This window comes from Rutidosis leptorrhynchoides, chromosome 8, assembly GCF_046630445.1.
Source record: "Rutidosis leptorrhynchoides isolate AG116_Rl617_1_P2 chromosome 8, CSIRO_AGI_Rlap_v1, whole genome shotgun sequence".
Taxonomy (NCBI): domain Eukaryota; kingdom Viridiplantae; phylum Streptophyta; class Magnoliopsida; order Asterales; family Asteraceae; genus Rutidosis; species Rutidosis leptorrhynchoides.
The window spans coordinates 308,164,338-308,169,952 of NC_092340.1; positions in this window are offsets into that span (position 1 = coordinate 308,164,338).

Consider the following 5,615-nt stretch of genomic DNA (forward strand, 5'->3'; position numbering starts at 1 on the left):
AAAATCTAGAAATAAAAATAACTAAGGCAAAAACTATATCTTAAAACTAAATATAAGCGAAAAACACAAAAATTATGCTAAAACAATTAAAAAAACAAAATATAAAAAATACTAAAAGTTGTAAAAAATAAAATTTTTATAAAAATATTATTTTTATATTATTTATTTTATAAAAGTATTAATTTTATATATTAATAAAACTAATTAAAACTTAAAAATACAAATTAAATAATTAAAACTAAACTAAATGATAATTAATTAATAACCTAATTAGGTTTAATAGTAATAATTAATAATACTCCGTAATTATTACAGTTTACAGAGTCAAACCCTAGCCTGTCAGTGGACCTCCGCGAGTGCGGTTGGTCCCGGTTCAAAACCTCCGCGAGTCGCGGAGGGTTCGATTTTAGCTGAAAAAGGGTTCGTTTTTGCACAGGTTCAGTTTTTTTTCTATAAATATAAAATATATATATGAATATAAATAAATATTTATATAAAACAATAAAATACTTATATTTAAACTCAAAAATAAAAATACTTTTTAACTTTCTATATTTTTTTAACAAACTCTTTTTGTATTTTTATATTTTTTATATATATATATTTTTTTTAAAAACTTATATTTTTACTTGAAACACTTAATAAAAACTTTTAAAAATTATATTATTATTATTTTTTTATATCATTAGCGTTGCGCTTTCGGCGTTTAAGTTCCCCGGCAGCGGCGCCAAAAATACTTGATGTGCGTAGAGGTGTATATGAAATAGCTTATATTTTACAACGAAATACTATTAAATACGATACAATTTTACACAAGATATTTATTTATTTATCGAATGGATATACTTAAACCTTGCTACAACACTTATAGGCAGTGTACCTAATCGTACAGTAGTGTAGTTTTTAGTAAGTCCGGTTCGTTCCACAGGGAAATCTTTAAAACAAAGCTTAACGCTATATTAGTTTTAATTTATAAAAATACAAATATATATATATATATATATATATATATATATATATATATATATATATATATATATATATATATATATATATATATATATATATATATATATATATATATATATATATATATATATATATATAAGTAATATTATTATTTTAAAAAGGGGGTTTTTACCGTTTAATGACCGGTTTGTCGATTTTTAAAACTTTAGTCGCAGTTAAAACCTAATGTAAAACAGTAAATAAATAAAAGACTTAATTTAAAGCGTAAAGTAAATAACGATAATGAAATTGCGAATAAATAAAAGTGCGATGAAATAAAATTGCGATAATTAAAAATTGCGATAATTAAAAGTGCAATTAAATACAATGACAATAAAAGTGCGATAATTAGAAGTGCAATTAAATATGAAAATAAAGGAATTATGCTTATTTAAACTTCCGTAATCATGATGTTTGACGTGTTGATTTTAGTTTATTCCCATGGGTTAATTGTCCTTTGTCCTGGATTATTTAATATGTCCATCTGGTTTTTGTCCATAACAGTCCATCAGTCATAAATATAAAGTGCGAGTGTCCTCGTCAAATTATCCTTATACTCGAAGTCAAATATTCCAACTAATTGGGGACTTAAACTGTAACAAGGTTTTAATACTTTGTTTAATAATTACACCAGGTTATCGACTGTGTGTAACCTAAGGTTTTAATACTTTGTTATCAATTATGCCAAGTGTCCTTGTACATAATTTCACCCCTGTTTTAATAATTCCATATACTATTAATCCATTCCCATATCCGGTTAAATGAACGATTATTCGTACATATAAATATCCCGCCCATCGTGTCCGATCGAGTGTATATGGTTATTTATAGGTACGTCCAATTGTAAATCTTTATATTAAAATTAACAAACTATCATTTAGTTAAACAAATATAAAGGCCATTAATAGCCCATAGTCTAATTTCCACAAGTGTCGTTCTTTTGTCCAAACCCCAATTATGGTACAAAGCCCAATTACCCAATTTTAGTAATTAGCCCAACATCATGATTACTTCGCTTTAAATAAGCATAATAATAATTTAGCTACGAGACATTAATGTAAAAAGGTTGAACATAACTTACAATGATTAAAAATAGTGTAGCGTTACACGGACAGAATTTTGACTTACACCCATACAACATTTGCTAACATACCCTTATTATTAGGATTTAAAATTAAAATTAAAATTAAAATATAAATATATATATATATATATATATATACGTTTACATATGAGTGAAGAGAAAAAGATGTGTAAAATTCAGCCGAATGCTCGGCCTTTTATTGGCCCACGTGTTACTGTTTGACCTCCGCGAGTGCGGAGGTTTTTGCCTTCATAAGCTTCGCGAGTGCGGAGCAGTGGAATCCAGCTCACACAAGTTTGAATCTTAGTCTGCCGACGGTTTTAATATATAAATATAATATATATATAATTTATATAATTAATTATATATTATATTATATTATATTTATATACATAGTTAATTTATAATTTCCGATTCGTTGCGTCGAGCGTTGAGAGTTGACTCTAGTCCCGGTTTCGGATTTTCGAACGTCCTTGCGTACAATTTAATATCTTGTATTTTGTGTTTCGAATCTTGTACTCTTGTAATTTTGAGATGTTTCTCATCAATAATTGGAACCTCTTTGATTGTATTTTGTACTTTTGAGCTTTTTGGTCGTTTGCGTCTTCAATTCGTCGAATCTGTCTTTTGTCTTCACCTTTTATTATTTAAACGAATATCACTTGTAAATAGAACAATTGCAACTAAAAGCTTGTCTTTCTTGAGGGATAATGCTATGAAATATATGTTCGTTTTTAGCATTATCACGCGTCGTGGCTCATTAAGGCACGCCATGGCTCAATACTTGGATTGAGGTTCGAAGGTTGCAAAGCTGTCAGTTTTGAAATCATGCTTTAAGCCACGACCCGGATCCTCCAACCGCGGCGCGGCTTAAGCCTATCAGGGAGCCTGACGACGAAAAACGTGTTTTCTTGCTCTTTAAGTTGTTTCATTATTATTTTATGGCTCTATAAACACCCTAATGTAACCTGTAAAAGTATGCACGAAAATAATAAGAAAAAATTTTCTTGTTTCACCCGTGGAGTGAACCCTTCTCAGTGTTTAGAGTTGGGATATAACCACGTTAAATATCCGTGTCGTTTATGCTTTTATTTATCGTATCGCTTATTCGTTTGTTGTATGTGGGTTATGTGATTGTTGTAAATCACATGTTCTTGTTAGGGTCTACTACCGAATTCCTAACAAGTGGTATCAGGAGCTAAAGGTTTGAAGATCGGGCACAACAGCAATTGAAAGCAGATATACGATTGAAAGCAGATATACGATTGGTTGATGATTTGGGTATCATCAAGAGAAGAAACGAAGATTAGGGTTTTGTGTTTTGCAACATATATCATGATCCAGAGATTTAGTTGATCGCGTTGAACTTAGGGTATGTCTATGTACCCAGTAAGTTGATCACACCAGAGTTTGTCTGATTCTGTCGGGTTATAATGTAATCGGGCGCACGGTTGCATTATGATGGTGATTTATTCGTGAATGTTACAGAATCAAGAGGTCAGCTTGATAGAGTATGTTTGCATAAAACACAAGAAGACATTTTTCGGAAGATCCGGGTGTCGGATCTGAGTTCTCTTTCTTCGCGATCCCGTGCGAAAGAATGATTGAACTTTCAAATTCTGAGTTCCAGGAGCTGCTGTAGTTTAAAATTCGTAGCGTGTTCATTAATCATTGGATCGACTTGATTTTTTGTGTGTGGATAGTAAACTCACAGATTTACACATGGTAAACATTTGAGGTGAATCTGACCGTTGGATCTTGAGATATGATTTTTTGAATTTGGGCAGTTTTCAAGATGAAGTTTTTCTTGTTTGTTGACGCGAGTGCGAGATGGTTTTTCTCAGAAACTTTGGGCGATACGAGTTGGGTATTATGGGATGTTGGTTTGTTACAAAAGCTCACGAGGGTTATTCTCTTAGGTTTGGGCATGTTTGGGTAACGAATGGATTACATTCTGGTTATTATCAATAGTGGGAGTTATCGAGGAAGTTTGACACTTGCGGGTTTTGAAACGGGTCAACCAAAGTGATTTGTTGGATATTCCAGGTTATGTGGAATATAAGGGCAGTTTAGTGCATCTCTCACTAAGGAGAATTGGTTGACAAAGGGTGTCGGATAGAACAAGTTCGACTGGTGCTCAGGGTTTTGGGTAATGATTGTTTCAACAAACGAGCGGTTTCTTCGGGGTGGCCAATTAGGAGTTCTTAGGTGATTAATGAAGTGGATAATATTGTAAGTACCAGAACATGAGCTATCAATATATTTTTGAGAGTGTCGGGAACTCGGAGTGAGTTTGGCAAATGACGAAAGTATCGGGTAAGTGGGAGTTGGATGATTAGTAGGCATTGTAGAGATGGTTGTGCGACATGTTTCTCCGAGTTTTTCACAGTGTTAGTGTGTCGATTCCGGCTAGATATTCGAGTACTTATTTTACTCTCCAAATGGCAAAGTAATTTGCAACTGAACGCGTGCTACGGAACATATTCTTCTCGGGTAGCCGCGGTTTATTATCTTACTCATACAGTGGGAGCGTGCTTGAGGTTGAGAAGATGGGTTCGTGAAATTCATAGCGCTATGAGGAAAGATCAGTGTACTAGCGTGAAAGCGGAAAGTTGGAAGTGTAGATTTCAAGTCTGTGACTACTGATGTTATGCGAGGTGTATATGAAATAGCTTAAATTTTACTAGGAAAAACTATTAAATACGATACAATTTTACACAAGATATTTATTTATTTATAGAATGGATATACTTAAACCTTGCTACAACACTTATAGGCAGTGTACCTAATCGTACAGCAGTGTAGTTTTTAGTAAGTCCGGTTCGTTCCACAAGGAAAAATCTTTTAAACAAAGCTTAACGCTATATTAGTTTTAATTTATAAAAATACAAATATATATATATAAGTAATATTATTATTATAAAGGGGGTTTTTTTACCGTTTAATGACCGGTTTGTCGATTTTTAAAACTTTAGTTGCAGTTAAAACCTAATGTAAAATATTAAAAATAAATACAAGACTTAATTTAAAGCGTAAAGTAAATAACGATAATGAAATTGCGATAAATAAAAGTGCGATAAAATAAACTTGCGATAATTAAAAAGTACGATAATTAAAAGTGCAATTAAATACAATGACAATAAATAAAAATGCGATAATTAGAAGTGCAATTAAATATAAAATAAAGGAAATTAAATATGAAATAAAAGAATTATGCTTATTTAAACTTCCGTAATCATGATGTTTGACGTGTTGATTTTAGTTTTATGCCCATGGGTTAATTGTCCTTTGTCCTGGATTATTCAATATGTCCGTCTGGTTTTTGTCCATAGCAGTCCATCAGTCATAAATATAAAGTGCGAGTGTCCTCGTCAAATTATCCTTATACCCCAAGTCAAATATTCCAACTAATTGGGGACTTAAACTGTAACAAGGTTTTAATACTTTGTTTAATAATTACACCAGGATATCGACTGCGTGTAATCCAAGGTTTAATACTTTGTTAACAATTACGCCAAGTGTC